The sequence below is a fragment of the Cryptomeria japonica genome, chromosome 8, assembly GCF_030272615.1.
Source record: "Cryptomeria japonica chromosome 8, Sugi_1.0, whole genome shotgun sequence".
Lineage (NCBI taxonomy): Eukaryota > Viridiplantae > Streptophyta > Pinopsida > Cupressales > Cupressaceae > Cryptomeria > Cryptomeria japonica.
The window spans coordinates 260,852,962-260,872,150 of record NC_081412.1 but is presented as its reverse complement, the minus strand read 5'-3'; positions in this window follow the sequence as shown (position 1 = coordinate 260,872,150).

The window sequence follows — 19,189 nt, the reverse complement described above, 5'->3', positions numbered from 1 at the left end:
TTTATGGAGCAGCAGAAGCCAACAAAAGTATCTCTTTTTGGGCTCAACCAGTCTATACCACAGGGCTTCAAATATTTTCTGCCACTGGACAACATCAAAATTGACACTCGAGCAACAGCTGGCATGAGAACTGATAGTATTATTATCAACCAGAAAGGAATATATAGCTTTATCTTTGGTATTGGGGAGCAGAGAACCATTAGGCCACTTGAAAGAACACCATATATCACGGTCAACAAAAAAAAGTCTGGGAAGATAGAGAGTGGAAGAGGCCTCTCTAAGCATAGTGTAGGTTTTATTGTGGGAAGGAGAGATGTCAAATCTAGACACAAGTTCATTCCAACTTAGGAGATGCCCATTCTCAATAATATCTGCTAGGTAGACAATACCCTTATTGGCCCAACACTTAGCAGAGCAACCTTGCACTAAAGCCAGAGGTTTACCATTGTATTTCAGATTTCACCATATGGAACGTTCATCGCATACATTTCCAACTTACCACACAAGGCCACTGTGAGAGATAAAGCCTCTAACCACTTCCCAAGCTTTCTGAATTGATTTGAAGACTAGTGATCCTGATGGTCAGACTTTGAACTCATCGGCAATGATATCACAGAGATCCAGGCCTCTCCACTTAGGGATCTGCTTGGGAACAACTTTGCTGATATTATGTCTGATCAGGACCTTCCAAGGTTCCTCTCCTTGAAGTGCTCTGAATATCCATTTGGTGGTGATGGATACTCCTTGCCACCTCAAGTCCTTAAGTCCAAGGCCACCTCTACTTTTGTTCATAGCACACCATTTCCAATTGACCACATGCTTTTTCTTACCACCTTTGCCATCTGACCATAGAAATTCCCTGATCATCTTTTGGATATACCCAAATTGATAGTTACTGAACAACCATGATGAGGTGTAGTATATGTTGCAAGAATATAATTTTTTTTGGTAGACTTGGGCCTTTCGGCCAGAGACAAATACTATTTGTTCTATTTTCTCAATTTCTTATCAATCTTACATTTAATGCATTCCCACATAGCTTTCAGATTGGGTTCAACTCGAAAAGGTATGCCTAAATATCTTACCAAATGATTGGGTCTTCCCTAGCTTAGGGAGAACCTGATGAACCAAGAAGGGGGTTGTGTTTCCCACCCCAACAAGACAGTTTGGATAGTGATATCTTGCTTCCAGACGCTTCACAGAGTAAGTCTAGTCTGTTCATAAGGGCGGTCAGATTATCTTCCTTAAGGTTTGGTCAGAATTGCAGTATCATCTGCAAATTGGATGTTAGTCAACACATCCCCATTTGGCAAATTAACCCCTTCCACACCCTGAGAGATAGTAGAGTCCCTCAACAGATAGAGCAAATCATCAACATGAATGATAAACAACCCCAGAGCGAGAGGGAAACCTTGCCTTATATACCTTGAAAGGCCAAAACTATCAGATTTAACACCATTAATTTCAACACAAGCTTTAGCATCTTTCATCAGAATGTTAACCATTTTATAGAAGAATTCAGGGAATCCTAGACTGTTCAACATCATATTGACAAACTTCCACTCTATTCTATCATAGGCTTTCTCAAAATCTAGAAGTAGCAAGACATCGTCTTGACTTGTTTCTTTTGCCCAACTCATAGCTTCCCAACATGTGAGAAGGTTTTCCAAAATGTATCTTCCCTTGACAAAACCAATTTGGGTAGGGGAGATAATCTTTAGTAGAATATTCTCCAATCTGCAGGCAAGGACCTTAGCAATAATTTTGTATGAGACATTCAATAGTGTGATAGGTCTCCAGTTTCAAGGTTCTGTCCCCATCTTTAGGGATCAATTTGATCACCCCTATATTAATATCTTCTCCTAAAGAGCCTATTAATTTAGCTTCTTGATACACTTGCAGAATATCTTCAGCAATCCAATCCATACAACTCTTATAAAATTCAGCTGGAAGGCCATCTGACCCCAGTGCTTTCTCATTGCTAAGGGATGAGATAGATTTCTTAATCTCCTCTACTGTTAGGGGTTGATTCAATTCCTCAACATCCTCTTTGCTTACCCTCCTTCGGATGATACTCCTTAAGTGAAGTCTGACACTTTCCTTCTACACCCCATTATCTTTTGTAGAGAAAAGTCTTTGATAAAAGTTAGCAAAGGAGTTAAGAATATCGGTTTGATTTGAATTCAAGTTGCCCTCATCACAAATGGTATTTGTAGTCACATAAATCTGTCCACTTAATTAAATGAATACTTAGTATTTATTTGATTATTTAACCATCAATTAATAATTAATTAAATTAATATATTTAATTAATTCATCTTAACCCTCTTCTCCTATTAATTAAATAAATTATTCAATTTATTTGATTTAATTCACTTAACCAAATTCAGACCATTAATTAAATAGATAAATCATATTTATTTAATTAAATACTCTCTCACATTTAAATAAATTAATATTTATTTAAATCCCCCAAAATCCCACCTCTCACATTTAAATAAATTAACATTTATTTAAATCACCTTTATCCTCCCCCCACTTGTATTTTCCTACAAATGCAAGTTGCACAATTATTTTAAATAAATAATTTATTTAAATCACCTTTATCTTCCACCCACTTGCATTTTCCTACAAATGCAAGTTGCACAACTATTTTAAATAAATTATTTATTTAAAATCCTATTTATCCTCACCCACTTGAAACCTTTAATGGTTTCCCTTAAAGTCTTCAAAACTTGATGGCTTCCTTCTATAGTCTTCTTAAGCCTTTAATGGCTTCCCTTAAAGTCTTCTTAAGACTTTAATTGCTTCCCTTAAAGTCTTCAAGCCTTTAATGGTTTCCCTCAAAGTCTTCAAGCATTTTAATGCTTTATCTTCATTTTTCTCATTTAAATAAATTAATATTTATTTGAATATTTATCCAAATGCAAATTACACCATTTAATTGAAATAAATGATTTTATTTTAATTGAAAATACCAAAATTCCTCCCACTTGCATTTTCCTACAAAATCCACTTGCATGCCTAAACCCCTTCTAGATTCTTCTAAACCCTTCCTAATTAATCTAATCCATCTCCTAAATATTGTCACATTCCTAAGCAAATTGGAGTCACTTCTCAAAGACTCCAAAGTCTTTGAAAAGCAATTAATGCTTTGTGTGTTCAACAAATTAACCTCTAAAGTCTTCCAAACCACTTATGGCTCTTACATGACCATTAATGGTTAATTCCACTTGCACCCATGGTTAAGGACTTTGACCCCTAACTTAACCCTCATGTAACCCATGTGTCTCTTCAAAGCATTTATTTCTTTGACTAGGGTAACCATCATGTCCCCTCAAGCATTTAATGCTCCTTATCTCTCCTCTCAAGCCTCCTCATGGTGACACTTGTCAACATGGGATTGGGTTGAAAGTCTCACATGGATTGAATATCTTTCAATCCTAACCCTTGTTAAGATTACTCAATCTTAACCCTTCATTTCCCCATTTCTTCTATAAATAGAACCCTTCTCCTCAAGCAAAAAAAGAAGCATTAGAGTATTGTTGTTATACTGGCATTAGCATAGAGCTTTCTCATAGCATCACTATCTACACTTGCATAGCATTTGCTTATCATATTCAACTATCTTGAATCTCCATATGGCATCCATGGCTAGTGCTAAAAGCTGAGAGCTACACTCATTTGGGACTTGGAGAGGAGAGGAACAAGGGAGGAGCAACTATGAGCATCTTGATTAGCTATTTTATTTTATGTTTATATGCTTTCTATTTCATGCTTAATATCTCTCTTGATATGCCTGTTTAGGATAATCTTTTGTTGCTAACACTAACGTTTGTTTCTTGTGCTCTTGTGTGTGTTGCCATCAAACAGATTTTCTAATCCTTTTTGCAGAGCATCAGTATTAATATTAACTCTTGCTTCTTTAGCTTTCAATAGTTGAAAAAAGAATTTAGAGCCTTTATCCCCATGATCTAACCAGTGGACCCTTGCCCTAGTTTTGGCTCCTTGAATCTTAACATTCTGAATCTTCCTCAATAAATTCTTAGCTTGACATAAAGCCTCTAAAGCTACTAAGTTAGTGGGATCAGCTTGCAGGGTTTCTTCAGCACCCTGAAATTTGAAGGAAGGTTGTGACTCCTCTTTTTTAGCATCCTTAACAAACTTCTTGCCTACAATTTGAAGAAGGACCTTCTAGCTTTGAACTTTTTGATTCCAAGATTTAATAGCCCCGGTCTCCTTCACACTGACTCTATTAAACTGTCTAATAATGAAGATAGCCTAAAGAATTTCTTCTTTCTCAAGAAGGCTACAGTTAAGAGCAAAAGCACCCCTGTTAACCCTCTTGCCATAATGTAGATTGTTATGGGATATGACTGCCTGAATTGGATGGTGGTCAGAGAGTGTGTAAGGGGACACTTTGTACTTGATCCCTTCACTGGTTTTACAGATATTAAAGAAGTCCTCGTTGAAGTAGAATCTATCCAATCTAGAATATATTCTTTTGTTGACTTTCTGAAAATTGCACCAAGTGAACCAAATGCCCTTATACTCTCTCTTACTTCCTGCCAAAGGATCAACAAGCTTAAGCTTATTAACCATTCTAGAGCAGAAAAAGTGCTCTTCTTCTTTCCATTCAAACTTTCTTCCCCCCACCTTATCCACGGGACTTTCAATCATATTGAAATCACCCCCTACAATCTAGGGAATGTTCTCCATCTCAAACATCCATTTCCATAGATGAATTCTGAGTTTATATTCATTGAGGGCATAAAGTGAGAAAATACCAAACACCATATCATCCAATTTTAGCACAACCCATACCACTCTATTACAAGGAGAGCTCCCCCACTTAATAACATAATCTGACCATTTTCTACTAAGCAGGATGGCTTCTCCTCCCTTACCTTTCACATGCTTGGTAGTGTAGTAACTAGCATCCCTCCAAATACATTTTAAGTTAATATCAAGCCAAAAGTCAACTGCCTTAATTTCTTGCAACAAAAGAATGTCAATGTTTAATTTGTACAATTTGAGGAACCTTTTTACAACATACTTCCTGTCCGGGGTTTCCAATCCCCTTACATTCCAAGATGCTATATTCACTTCCATGGGAAAATATCAACTATATTTCTATTGGGGATCGGAAGCTATCAAAAAATTTAGGGATTTTGTCATTGGGCTTGCTCCTTGGTTTAGAGCGGTTGGTAGATCCTTGGGGTCTACCCCTTTTTTTCTTAAAAACAAAAACTTCGTCATCACTTAAAGGAGGAGGGTTATTTAATTTAGTAGCCGCCTTCTATTTTTTGGAGACTTTTTTTTTTGTATTGGCCACCTTCTCCCCAAATTCTTTCATAGCCTCCTCAATCAGGTTATCCTTAGGTAGGTTCCCATAGGGCACAACAACCCAAGAGGCCCTCTTGTCCTCATTATTCACTCTGTTAGACTTATTCACTTACTCTTTGTCCATTGGCAGATCACTACCAGTCATTGGGGTGACAATCTTGGAGTCCCCATCCTTACCACTAGTGGGTCTGTGACCCAAATTGAAGGGGGGGGAGGGTAGGGATTTTATCAGGTAATAGCCATTTCAAGAGGGAGTCAAAGAATGTCTGCAAGTTGCAATCTTCAGGAGAAATGATACTCAACCTATTGGACATATTCCCCTCTTCATCCCCCACCCTGTCAGAATTGGATACCATCTCACTAGAGATAGGGGTGGGGTACTTCGAAGAGCCACCTCTGTCACTGGTAGTGATCTCCAGCTTTGGGGGATTGATTTCTTCAATTTTAACATTATCACTTTTGGACTTGCGCCTAGAATCTAGGATGCCCTGCATTCTATCCCGAGTCTCATTGAGTTTTTAAATTTTTTCCAAGATAATTTGTTGAGCATTAAGCTTCCTAGGCTTAGTAGCAGCAAAGCTAGAGAGATCCGAGTCTCCCCATGACAAATCAGGTTTGGTCGAGGGGGGGGGGAGTGGCCTAGGATCGACTTACTTTCCTAATCTATGCACATAGAGCTTCAAGCTTGTCCATCATAGGGCTGGTCCGAGAAGATTTACACAGTCCACCAGGAGGATCCGATGGAGTAACAAACATAGGGGAGGATGACATAGAACTGGGGGCAATTTCTGGAGATTGCACAGAGGCAGGGTAGGGTTTGTCATCAGACTTGGTAGTTTTGGTAGACTTCTTAATGAGAGGGAAATTCTTTCTGATATGAACTTCTTTTCTGCAAAGGAAACCGACATTTATGCCCCCCATGAATTCAATAGGGCAAGTGATGGTTTCACTAAAAAGTTCAATGTTAATGTCATTCGGAGGCTCCTTACTTGGTTCTAGAGCAATCAAAAGTCTAGCATTCATATGAGGTAGGAGAGACGCCAAAGCATCCATTTGTAAGACTTTCCCCAAGGGTTCAACCAAATTAGGTAGAACATTCTAGAGATATGGAGGGACATTTTTAATTGTGACCCATCTGGGGCATGATAAGGCCAATGTTTCATTCGAATGCACTGTAGGGTCCCAAGAGACTTCTCTAAAACAACCAAAGCCGATGGTCCAGAATTGCCGTTTGATTACTTCCTTCTGGCTATTAAGGCTATTGAACAAGATTAAAAACAAACCCTTTTGGATCATACGACAAAAGGACAAGGAAAACCCTAATTTTTATGCCAAGTATTATGCAACCAACTGTTAAGATAATTCCTAGAAGGCAACTTGTTAATATCCAAGGCCACAAGGAAAACAACTGTATTCCTAAGCCTATTCTTTTCTTCCAAAATAGCACTAACCATTTGAGAATTAGGGTAAACAACCAATGACGAGGCAGAGGGAACCTTACCTCCTTCTCTGTCGCTCGTTTCATCATTCGTTTGAAATTCCTTGGGTAGGAATTTAGCACCCTCTGGAAGCACCACCGACTTGGCCACCGTCTGCTTGAACGACTTTGCAACACCTTCCTTCGAGCCTTCCGTAGAGTTCTTAGCCGCACCAAGGGATTTGAGATCCATTTTATCAACACCACAACCTTCATTAAGGACGCATGAACCAAGAGGGCCGACCAACCCTCGGCTTACGCAAGGCAAGCCTTACACGAGCGTCCGGTCAAGCGAGGGTACAAGAATTAATTTTTGCAGAGCGCCCTCCCTTCGTTCCCTCTGTTAGACACAATGCACCACTGAGAGGGGGGGTGAAACAATGGTTCTCAAACATTTCCCTTTAACAACCTAGGTGTGTATACTGGTTATGGGATCTGACACAATACAGACTTACCGATCAGTGGGGAGACAAAAATACAAATGCAATCACATAAAGGGACATCACATAACACCGGGATATATGAGGAAACCCCAAGATGGGAAAAACCTTGGTGAGCAATGTTGCTAGAGTCTACTGCTCCAATCGATCCTCACAATGAAACTCTGTTACAATGTTTAGGGCACCAACCTCTAACTTATTTATGGGCTACAACCCAAAGGAGCTACAACCCCTGACTTGTTTATGGGCCAAAACCCAAAGGAGCTACAACCCCTGCACTGAGCTACAACTCAGTTTTCACAAAGATAACTTCAAATACAAAATTAATACTGTTGTTACAAGTGAATCTTGTAACCCTCTCATATACCTCTCTCTGCCGGTGAGACACCTTCTAAGCTATACCGACTCATTCTTTTGCTGCTCTCATCTACTGCTTCCTTGCCGGTAAAATTTACTGGTTCACCTCTCCTTTGTTCTTCTCTTCTGGATCTCCTCCTCATTGCCCTTCTCTTCACTGGTGCTATACTCTGGTAGCTGTGTGTCTACCTTCTCTGCAACTTCCTTCACTTCTGCTCTTCCGTTATGGACACTATAGGTTCTGCACTGCTACCGGTTGAACATTTCAACCTGATTTTCCCTCACACTCAGTCTCTTCTCAGATATTCGTTGAGCACTTGACTGATTTTCTCTCACATGCAGAAGTAACACTTAATCACTTTGCAACAACACTATCTTCTTCTCTACAACTACCCTACTTTCTCATCCAGCGACAACCATCTCTGATTTTGACTTGCATATTTATAGACTGGTTTTCCCGCCAAAAACCAATTCAAATTTTGGGTGGTTAGGGTTTCCTCATCATCCTCGAGGAAAACCAGATCCAATTAGATCTTGCCCGATTTGATCTCCCTGACAGCCAACTATACACCTCTTCCATTAACACGCCTTCTTGATCACGCCTTCCATCTTTGGCAATCTGCTTTTTACCTTGTCGGCTGATCTCTTGGTCAAACACCAAGATTGATCTTGCAGTTTCCTTCATCTGCCTCGGTCTCCTCAACCATTCTGAGCTAGTTCTTAGTTTTTCTCCAGACCTCGAGCCGCAAACCTCTGCAACAACTTTGCAACACGTCCCGTGATTTGTGTGATCTATCATTAATGTCGACCAACTCTGCACCTACCTTATCGGTGTTCATTCCATCTACCACTACATGAAAGTCTGCCACCTTGAATCCATGTGGCATCCATGTCGACCAACTTCCAGCTTGGATCTCCATATCGGTCTAGATAGGATCACCGACCAAACACTCAACCGATTCTTCTTTTCTGCCGGTTTACTAACCTTGCCAGTATCTTACACTGTATCGGTTAACTCCTCATGTCTGTACTATGCTAAACTACCAGTGGAACTCTTTAACCGGACATCAGACATGTCTATCCAAAGCATGCACATTCCCACAAAGTGGGAAGACATTTGCATCTGCACCTTGCTCATAGTACTGGTGGACATTCATATCAGTAAACACTCTTCATCTGTACCAGCATCTCAACATGCCTTCTCAGTCGGTCCAGTGCATATCCTTGATTTCATGCACTTGATGCAGACCTCTTCTTCCTTATCTCACAAAACTATGATGCACACAATGCATAATAGGAGATAAGTTCCACTTACTGGTGGAGTGACACCTTGTCTTTTGCATCCTACAATGTACTTATGTGACTTCCCTGTTTGTGCAACATATCTTCAAACAGGCACCTGTGATTCGGTGTTGGTAATTTTACTGTCAGTCATCTCTTCCCATAGTGAATGCATCTTCATCCGGTGGGAGTCTTTCTATTCCGCAACCTCACAACATACCAGTGACTTGTTCATTCTTCTCCTCCTATGTTGATGTGATTTAGGTAACATTCTGCCTCCTCATCACAAACAACATCCAAGCATCTTTCCCATTGTCAACACTTCACATATCAGTTGACATGCTCTCCTTACCGGGGATACACTATACCGGTAGCCTATCTACCTCATCCATACAAGTCAGGCACTAACTTGTGTACCGGTAACACCAGTGGTCATCCATCTGAATTACATTCTCTTCCTTACCTTACCAGTGTCCTACAACACAAGGTGATGTCAAAGATATCTCAACCTGTACTCCTCCTTGATAGTGTTGCACATACATCTCTCATATCGGTAGTCATTCCAAACCGGTTGACATCAATGACAACACAATGCCAACACCCTCCCAGTCTCCAAACCACAATAATCCAAAGAATCTGAAACAAGTTCTGAAATGCTCACTCCAATTGATTTCTTCTGCACTCTCCCTCCCTAATAAATTATTTTCTCTTTTGTTTTGCTACAAATTATGGGGCATGTTTGCATTATGAAGATAACATACACACACACACAACTATATCACTAGCTACAATTGTTTGAAAGTGCTCTACAATTTATATTGACCCACACAATTATATTCCATGGAGATGTTAGCTTGAAATGATTAAATTCATCTCCATAGCGTAAATGTTAGCCAAAAAAATTGTTCATTAAAACCCTAAGTCAGCCTATCTGTGTTTGCATTTGTGAACCCTATCAAACTATTACATAGTTTAAATGTCAATCCTTAATCAAGATGCTTGTGGGAAAAATGAATGGCAATAACGAGCTTGATCGAATTTAAATAAAGTGACATGTTGGACACTCGACATTGAAAAGTCGTCAATCAATTCGAGAATACCATAATTTTTTAAGTATTATTTACCATTCTCAAGAGAAATTATTGATTTGTTTAATTTAATTCTATGTTTCATAACATAATTGCCGTCAAAATTCACAAAATACAATACTTTTATGCTTTTCAAAGCATGATAATCCATTTCTACCATTAATATGCAACGATACACATAAAAATATGCATTTTACATATACATACTTGTTTGCATCACTAGGAATACACAATAGAAGGCTACATGAGGGTTCATCTGGATACCAAGGTGCATCATAATGATCTAATTTGAATCCATATTCCATATCACTATGGCTGGATGGTTTTGGGCCATGTATAGATGGCGAGACCCTCTGTACAAGACCATTGCGATCCATCTCTTTTTTGTGTAAGGTGTTTATCCTACAAGAGATAGTCACCACTAATAGATATGTAGTGGATCCTAGCTACATAGTAGCCTCATATACCCCAATCCTCAAGGCTGCATGTGTCTGCTTTCTCATATACAGTCAACCACATTTGTCTCCCATGTCTGTATAGAGGAATCACATTATAAAATAAGACTGATATTCAAAAATGACAAACATAAACTAGTTTAGCCATGAAAGTTCACAAATAAGAGAAGACAATTGATCAATTTCAACAATAAGATAAAAATAATCCATGGAATTTGCAACATTAAGTCAAATTCAAACATGAGAGATATGTGCAAAGAGACTTCGCAAGCTATGGCTAAACCATTATAGACAAAAAAAAAACTAATTTTGCTAGTCCACACAAACAAGGTAAAAGTAATCAATAATGAAAAAAGAAAGTTCACAATGTTCATAAATTGCACAGTGCATCACTATGTGACTAGAAATAGCCATCACATGAGGAATGAGGGAACAATGTCTGGCTATCATAATAGCCCTTCATGTGTGTTTGCAAAGTGAGCATGTAAATCCTCTACAGGTAATGGCAATGCATCGAGCATACAACACACACACAAGATACATTCCCTTCACATCAACACACAACATTAAACTCCATCAAGTGGAGAGAGAATGCAATGGTCATAGACCACATGGAGATGTGCCCTTGCAAAGTGAGCTTATGTAGGACACACCCCACATAGCAATATACCTCATGGAGAAGAGACACACACGCACTCATCATAGCAAGAGGTATACATAGATAGGCCCACTCATATGCGCTTATGCCTATGAATTAAGAATATAGGGGTCTCCACTTGTTAATGAAAAGAGGAAATTGGCTATAGTTTGGCAGGTTTGAGAGAGATGTTAAGCCCGTGTTTTTGACATGATCCTACGTTTTGTGCACTTGAACAATCAAAAGTAAACACAAATGTCCCTCTACAAGAATATAAGCATACACCCACACCAACTTGCAAGTAGGAATACATAGCATATGTAATGTACCTTCACGTATCTATGTAGTTGGAATTGTTCCCTTGACTATCATCAGCAACATGACATCATAACCAATAATGTATTAGATTATTAGTGGGGTTTGGCATTGTATCTATTGCATCATATTAGAACACATGCAAATATGGTATCCATCACAACATGGGACGACTCAATCTTTGCATGCTAGATTACATATACACATGAAACATCGATAATCACAAATGTGTCTTTAGAAACTCATACCAATAACTAATACCATCCTTAAGAACTATGTGGATCAGTCTAAAACTTATGAATTGAACAAATTGTCCCATTATAAGGGGAAGTAGAGAGTACTTTCCTCGAGAAGTGGAAGCTAAGGTTTCTTCAAATCACCATTATTTGTACTATGTACTCCCACCCCCACTCGAGGAACTTTTTTGCTATTGCTATCCCTTCAAATACTGACTTATCAACAACCCTTGGGTTGGCACTCAATAGGGCGACAATAAAGCAAACACATAGATGATATGGTTCTCCCATACCCTTATTCCTAACAAAACTTGGCGAATGGGTACATAGTATCATTGTCCCATGGGTACGTAATGCAAGCGCTAGTTATTCACAACGATTGACATAATCACTAGTACTAGATGTCCACATTCACAAGGAGTACATTAGTAATTAATATATCATTACTATAAAGGAAAATTCATTACTTTTCATATGAATATTTGAAATTTAGTACAACATTTCAAGAACAAGTACTCCCAAACATCAATTATATTTCACTTCTGAAGACAACATTATACATCATCCATAATTTTTTAATCAATATTTTTACAATTCACTTCTCATATCATACACAAAGCTAGATATCAATGCCATACTCATCATTAAATTCCCTTCCACTTTCAGAAGGTAATACACTAATTTATAACATACACATGTATAAACTCATCTCTTTTTAGTAAATATGATAATAACATTTATCAAAATGTTCCATTAACTTATAAGAAAATCTATCAACCAATAGAATACTATACCAATATTCAATTCACCAAGAATTCATTGGATGAGAGTAGATTTTCATGTTCTAATTAAGGAAAGGTAATAAATATCTACTTCACATGTTTACTTGATCATACAAGGCATTCATATTTCATCTAATAGCATGGGAAACTTTTTCCAATTTAAGAACATTAAAATTTCCATCTCAAGAAAGTACATGAAAATATTGTTTTATTTTCATACACACAACCTTTAATATACAACACATCAACTTTAATATAATCCTAACACCTTGCATTTTAACAAGGCATACTGATTCAATTATTTATGAAATCTTCTAATATTACCAATACAATTGATATTATCAAACTTACTCATGCATCTAAGGTGATGAATGCAATTTGGGGAATTAGATTTTTTACCCAAAGATCTACTCTACTCCAACATTCTTTTGATACATGCAAGATCACTCATCATGGAGCAATCAATGACTCTAATGATATAAAATGCACCACTAGGTAATATATTTGTTAGTCATGCATCAAAAGAGATAAAAGAGGGAGGGAGATATTTTATTGACATCCCAAGAAACACATACAAGACAAGGTTTATTATATGAACTTCACTTTCCACACTTACTAAAATTAAAACATGATTCTTTGTACAATGCACTTCATTTTATTAGCCATGATGGGAAACATTTATCATTTCAACATAATGAGGCATATAAGCGTGAGTATATCGCTACACATAATCTTGTACTTACAAGGCATTATTCATAGGGAAAAAACATATAATATTCATTCTAAACTATCAACGTGATCATTCACCTACTCAATTACACTATCTCTTACATTCATAATACAGTAAGAATTACAAAAGAAACTTAGGACCACATAATAACAATTAAAAAATTACTTGCAATGAGGAGATGTAGCACAAGGAAGGAATGAACATAATGTTAAATCAATAACCATATACCTGAAGAAGTGATGCACAAAACAAAAACATCATTACTATCTCCAAGGTCTTCATGACATTACACAAGCATGAATAAAAGAGAACAAGGGTAAGTTAGGCAACATGCGTGTAACCTATGATGCACAAAGATACTAAGGCCCAAACATGCCTACCCACAACCAAGGATGCTAGGAAGTGACCACACTCGACCCCAAGAGACTTGACCTAGGTAGGCACTTTAGTCTTGTGGATAAGGAAAGGCCTAGGAGACATACTCCCTCTACAAACATAAACTATAGGTCGGTAAACTAAACCCTATAATTCCGTACTAAGGCACACAGGCAAGAAGTTCTACAACCATCTTTCCACAACAAGCACATTGCAACTAAACCTTGAATGACAACATTAACCAGAGATCCCAGTGGTGCAATATGGGCTCTGATACCAGATGTAGCACCCCACCAAGGAATCATAAAGGATAAGAGAAAATACATAAAGGAATACATGGAAATATTTTTGTTTTGAAGTAATTAATTTACATGAATAAATCACAATCAAGAACTAATGCTCAAACCTCTAGATAAGGTCAACTTGTCACAACACCGTACATGCAAAAGAATTAACACCTCAACACTCAACTAAACTTATGGAAAGGTCTCCTAAACCCTAGGAAAATGTTATTGAGGTGATTAGGGTCACACAAGACCATTCCCAAAGTAACAAGTCTTGATTCAGAAAATGAGACCATCTACTAGGTCCTAGTTGTCACCGATGAGATTCAACAAGAATCTACTAACACTTGGAGGCCATCAACACCAACTAAACTAACCCTAAACCATATTAAGCCCCATTTGAGGGTTCCCTAATATCACTATATTTATAACACAACTAAAATGGAGTCAAACCAATCTGCTGGGACCCTAGAAATCCAATAGACTGATATGAAAGGCATGAGCACCCAAATTCGACACATGCACCCAAAAAAGACACTTGCACACTTGGATACTATTAGCACACCATTCCAATTTCCTCAAATCATGCTACTATCCTAAACTCACATTGGTGTTTCAAACTTGTGCTGTTGTCCTCCACACTAGCATACTCATGTTGTTGTCTTGACTAGTGATCTACTCGATTGGATTGATTGAACCAATGGACACCCCAAACCTATTGGTGAAGATACAATATCCATAATACACTCAAATTGAGAGAATTTGATGAAATTATTTAGAGACAAGCTATGAAAAGTGTCTCTGGGTCTTTAGGTAATGCCTAAAAGACTAGTCAGGAATTAGGTGGACCCTAAATGTATTCAATCCACCCTAAACTTCCTTAAAAATTTACCAACACTATTAGGGATGTCCAATATACCTAAAAATCACATTAGGACACCTTGGGACACCTTTTGGATTGCCCCCAATGAGTTCAAAATGAATCCAATCCATACTAAATAACATTAAACTAGACAATAACACAATACAATATTAGGAGACGACTAAACCAATCTATGAGTCTACTCAAGACATATCTAATTTAGTTTTGAGCACCAATTGAAGTGTTCCTATGAGAATACTATGATACAATATTGAAATCACAATGAGAGAGAATACAATGCACTTTGTTCCTGGTACCAACACCGACACACACAAATCTACTTTAACCACATACATCAATCCTTTATTGAGTGTTTGCTATACATAATTACATGATTATAATTCATAGGAATCTATTCCTATAGTTATACATGAGCATGATTTGGCATGATCTAGAATGCATGAGAGAAACAAAGAAGAAAAATAAGAGGTCTAATATCGAAGTTGATGCCAAGTCTCTGACCCCCGACGATAGTATGCAATGTCAACCAACCATGTGGTTCTTAGAGGCCCACCCCACCATGCTATTGATATGAACACACAACCCAAACACAAAAAGTATAGAAAGCACTCAGAGAAGGAGGCTTACACACACACCGATCACAAAGTAAAAACACCAAGCACATGCTCATAGATGGTAACATTATTTAGTCGTAGAGTACAATGCATCATGGGCACTACTCAATCTATGATGGGGTTAGGTGATAGGGAAAATGATAGTGAAGTGGCATTTCATGGCATAGATAGCTCATGTAGATTGGGTGGTCCTCTCATGTAGACGAGGAACCCAGTATCATTATGTCATGTCTCATGGGAGGTCACAACCTACCATCTCATCCCAAGGCTAAAACATTTTTTAGGTGTGAAGGAGAACACACATACTACGTTATTCTCATCTCGTTGTTACATGTTTTCCTCAATTCATTCTTTTTACATGAGTCCCTAATGAGCCAACTGAGTGGTTACCCATGCTCAGTTTCATATTTGCATCCACTTCCCAGCCATCCCTATCAAATGCACCCAAGGTTCGTTGTGTTATTCAAAAACATGAAATATCAAACATAATCACTTGATTAAACACAATGCATCAACCACATTTGGTCATTGTTAATTCACATTTACATTTGTCTCCATTACCCACATCATGAACATCATTTCATGAACATCTAAGAAGACATAGGTCAAGAATCAAATCAACTTCAAATAAATTCTTACACGTTGAATCTACCTTTCCACATTGAATTCTACCATTCAATCATATATTACAACACTCATATTTCATCTTTACTATTCACACACATACTCAATATTCAAATGATCATAACCGTATGAAAACAAACTTAAATTAAGTTAAACAAAAAAAATTATATTTTAAATCTATCCTTTCACATTATCTTATGCCATCAAGACACTCAAGTTCCACTTCTACCATTTTCCATTTTCACACTCAAAACCAACATGGGTGTCCACTATTAATGGAGCTAAAAATTTGAAGAAAATTCAAAATCAAAATTTAAAAAATCAAAGGATACCCTTTTGGGTCTTAGGTTCCCAACACCTCATTTCCAACTTAAAATCGTCAAATTACCCATTTCAAAGCAATTTTAACATTATAACACTTCTAAATGCAAGTTTCACAAGTTTTCTCACAACTAAATTTCTACTCAATCAAATCAATCAATTCCAACTATGAAAACACATATTTTCAACTCACAAATCATTTGAAACAATTTTAAAATTAAAAGATGAAGAAATGAATGAGATATGAGAATCCCAACCCTATTTTTCCCAAAAATAAAATTAAAAGAACTCCCAACATACCAAACAAAAAAGGAAATCCCTTGGACAACTCAATTCCTAGTCTAATGTATCAAATCCCACCAAAATCCACCCACAATTCACTCTAAAATTCCCATTCCCAAAAACTAAGCATAGGGAGGGTTTTTCTCTCCAAAAATTGGCTACATAACAAAATAGAACTCTTGTCCTCTTTCAAAATACCAAATTTACTATTCACTTTATGGAAATAATTAAAATGCCTTTCTTAATTCCCTAATGACCTAATTACTTTGATTATGCAATGCACATTAAAACGAGTACAAATGCTCTTACAAGCCCTTTTTAAACATTAATTAATCATTCACGCTATAAAACCCCAATTTCATTTTAAATTACAATAAAATGAATGAATGCTTCCTTTTCACCCCAATTGAACCCTGTAGCCCAAGACATTCACCCAAACACTATTTTATAATACCAAAAACATACAATATTTCATTAAAACTTGATTAACCTAATTAGCCATTAAATCACAAAAATCACTATTCAAACCATACACTCATATTAGTAATGAAATTCACACAAAATAAACATTAACACAAATACACTCTTTATGAGGTATTCAAATGTGGTCAAGGTCAATGGACATTACCAATGGTGATAGCTGGAGTGTAATATGGGTATCATACAAAAAAAATCGCACTTAACTGAGTATGACAAATAAGGTTTAAGAGAGTTGGCCAATGTGTCATCTCTTGTTAACCACTGTCGAGGTATGCTCAGACTTGTGGAGCCAGGTTGAATCGATACCCTGTACCTGCAATAATTTAAACACATGTACATAGAAACATGTAATTAAAGTAGGAGGTATACAATTTTCCTCTAGAGTTTTCACATTTTGTATAAGCTCTCATTTGAGATAAGAATCTACTCTGTTTAACAATTCAATAATTATCAATCATGTATTGTTTAAGTTTTGTTCAAATGTTGCTTATAACATATCAAGGTCATCAACTAGTGTACCTTCTCTTGAATTTTCTAATTAATTTACATCATGAGGAGACATAATCAAGGACAAAGCCTAGCCAACTACAATTATGGGTAGTTAGGTAAAAACTTTAAATTTTTTAGGTTTAGGGATTGTTAAAGATTAGGAAAATGTTACTTGTGGTAAATATGACTAGTAAAGTTTTCCTTCAAGACAACCAAAACTTAAATGACATAAAACTGTGAGTAGGTTTGTGTTATACTACTCTCTACATAATGATATGCAAAAATTTATATTTTTGAGTATTATGTAATGTCATGTTATAATGTCTTGTGATAATGACTTTAATTAATTTTAGAGCTTGTATTAATTATATTTTTAATTTATCATTCAAATTTTATAATTTTTAGTATGCATTGAGAATTAATGTATATGATTTGTAACAACACAAAGTAGAATAAATCAATACTTAAATCCTCTATCCTAGATTAAACCATACCTTCAATTAAGCTAAAGATAGTTTAATTAAAATAATACATGACAATCTTACCAATGCAATATTTCTACAACATGTATGTCACGAGCTTAGAAGATTAAGGATTCTCATTTTTAATTGATTGAGTTGAATTTATAGATGTTTGAATATGGATATGAATGGTGGGGATTTGATATTTGAATAAATGGGGAAGTTTGATTAAGATTAGTGAAGAATATTGTGTTGGCATTACATGAAGGTTGCATTGAAGAAGTATATTAGGAAGTGTTGTCATTGATGTCAATAGCAATTGGTAATGAAGTAGTAAAAGCAATCGGTAATGAAGCAGTAAAAGCAACCGATAATGAAGTAGTGAAGATCAACCCGTAACCCTATCTAGTTGAGAAGTAGAACCCTAACCGATGAATATTGGAGATCGGTTGTGATGATTTATGATTGGATGATGATCAATGATGAAGATGCCACGAAAGCATGTTGCACGTGATGAGTTTCTAGAAGGTTTTGGCACGTAAAGATAATTGTTTATCTCGAGAAATGATCAAATACATAGTATGAAGTGACAAACGTGTGATGTGTTACAAGATTCAAAGTGCGATGATCCAAGAGTGGTTGTAGATGCCTAAAAGAATGTAAAGTTGTTGCAATGTAATCTAACGGTCAAGATTGAACCGATGTGTTTGTAATCTCTATAAGAATTTTAGTGTTTGTGTTGTGTTACCGACCTAATGTATTTGTTTATAAGGTCGATGGATTGATTGAATGAGTCATTGGAAAATTTGATAAAGTGTGAAAGTGATTGTTGCCGAACAAGGAGGTGTGTCTGCAGAATGATGTAAAGGTAGATAGGAGTGGTAAAGGATCTAATTCAGAAAGGAAGTGTTATTTCCAGATCAGTCAAAGAACCTGTTGTTCTCTAACCATTACAACAGTTTGAAATCCCCTCATAGGGTAAGCTTTAACAGGCTTGTTGTTGAAATCCTCTAGCCAAGTGATCCATTAGCTTGGATTTGAAATCCTCCATGGAGGCTACCTTTAACAGGGTATTACCTTTAACTGGGTATTTGTAGTCGATCCCTTAACCAACTGGTCCTTAACCGGATCTGTTCCTAACAGAACATTCTTGTATAAGCTTCTAACCAGGCTTGGCTCCTAACATGGTGAACTTCAGAAGAGTTCAAAGAATACTTGTGGGTTTTCATCCC